The sequence below is a fragment of the Silene latifolia genome, chromosome X (genome assembly GCF_048544455.1).
Source record: "Silene latifolia isolate original U9 population chromosome X, ASM4854445v1, whole genome shotgun sequence".
NCBI classification, from domain to species: Eukaryota; Viridiplantae; Streptophyta; class Magnoliopsida; order Caryophyllales; family Caryophyllaceae; genus Silene; species Silene latifolia.
In genome coordinates this window covers 49,592,882-49,595,220 of record NC_133537.1, presented here as the reverse complement: position 1 = coordinate 49,595,220, position 2,339 = coordinate 49,592,882, and positions in this window count along the sequence as shown.

Below are 2,339 nucleotides of genomic sequence, written 5' to 3'. Positions count from 1 at the left end.
AGGCGGGCGGGATTAGGTGTTCAGTAAAAGGACTTCCTAATACGTACCCTCACCCCTTACTCCAGATCTCTGTGAACATCCGTGTTCATTGGCATCCACGAGAGTCATTCTAGACATAGAATGCTAAGGGTAACGAGTTCTTAGTGTTCATGTCACTACTTTGTGTCTTGACATAGCGCGAGGTATTCGAACGGTTCCAATTTCCCTTAAAAATTGGTGGCGACCCCACAAATGCATGCTTATTCAAGCGCTTCTGCGCGCACCGCAGGTGGCCCATGTCCACAGTTTGGCGACTCCGCTGGGTATGATTCACTTACGTGTTACCCAGGGTGAAACTTGAACGAGGTTAGGGAATAGTTTATACGAGACAGTTGTTGGTTTTCATTACTCGACCTTCTTAGGTCGTTCTATTCGGCCTTCCTAGGCTCAACCCAACCCATTCGGCCAATCGTCCCGTCTGGGTGGTCCAACTTCTTATCTGGGCCTAAGGATAGATAGCGATTCACATCAACCATACCGTGGTACATACTCATGTTTGTATCAAGAGCTTTCACTACTCGAGAAAATGGACTAGGAACCGACCTTACTCATGTTTGGCACGGACCTCTCCACAGACCAGGGTTTGATTTCTTGGTATGACAACCCACCTTTCAAAGCCAAAACTCTTTAAATGTGTTGGAAAATGTGTCCTCAACAATAGTGCGATCACATGTTTAAATCTCATATTAAGAATACGTAAGGGATGATTTATTATATAATCAACTGATCGTCATTAATCGGTAATGATTGGCTGACTAGAGTTTGACATTACTCTCGTATGACGGTGATGGTTATTTGATCCCTAAGGTTACACCTAAAGGACAACTCCCTTAATAGATAAATTGATTAATTGTATGACGATACAAGGTGATCAATTCCTTAAAATTGAACAATTCACTTGTGAGAGAGAATATTGATATCTTATTGTAATGGGATTAAATAAGATTTATTTTAGTAATAAAAATGCTTTATTACTAAAATTGTTTATTGTTTGAGAAACAATAGAGATAAGAATGAATGGTTAATTATAATTACAAGATGTTGTGAATTATAATTATAAGACCCATTCTATTTATGTGATCAAGTATCACTAGTCAATTTGTTGTATATAATTGAATTAATTTATAAAATGATATTTATGTGATAAATATGCATTAAATTAATTAATAACATGAAAAATACTATATGTATCATATTGTGTGACAAATGACAAATTGACAAAATAAAATGGTAGCCCATTTTATGGAGGTTGGACCGAAATGGAGGGATTTTTTGTGGGTTTTGGTTGTTTTATTTTATTTGATAAAATGGCATGATGATGCCTACCTACAACTAGCCTTACACCTATTCTTACACATCTTACACATCCAATTCTTGTGAAGACAAAAAGAGAAAAGTAAGATGCCCTCTTTGGACACACCCTACCCGGCCTCACCTCCTCTTTATGAGAACTTTTGTTCTCATTTTTCCACTTACTCATTCATTCACATCTCCTACATGCAAAACATTCACATATTCTCTCAATCTCTCTAAAACAAGTTTTTAGAAATACTAGCATTTGTTCATCTATTCTAATATCAAAATAAGATTACTAGTGTAGTAATAGTGATAATATTAGAATTAATTTTAAGGATACTAGTTTATTAATCTAGTTAATTAGTATACTAGTTTAAGGGATAAGTCTTGGGTGCAATCTAAGGAGGATCATTACTTTGGGATTTTTGGAGGATTATCCAACATATTAAGCTCAAGAACAAGTGAAGGAAGGTGACCTTACTTGTGCCCATATTTTCGAACCAACCAACAATGTAAGAGACATTGTTTTTCTTATAAATCTCTTATTTTGTTATGCATGCACTAGATATAAAGAACAAATAATTAAGAGGTTAATTAATTCACTATTAGAGGAGTCTAATAAGAGGTAAATAAACCTAACAAGTGGTATCAGAGCATAGGATGTTGCATGCATAATCGGTTATTGTTTTTCTGAGTTAAAATGTTAACATATAAAACTAAAAAGTTGTGATTTATAGGAGTAAGCCACGAAATAATTATGCATGTTAAATATTATGGTCCTAAAATATTTTTAGGTCATAGGATGTAAATAAACCTAACAAAATGCACTCAGCATACTGTTATAGTGTCTATGAATGCTTGTATCATATGTGATCACCATTTTGTAAACAAAACCATGACGAGATTTCTATAAAATCAAAATCCCTTTTAAAATGTAAATGTTTTTGAAAGTGGCCTAAAATAGCGCAAAATGAGTCGAAACTCTATCCAAATGTCCAGTCAAA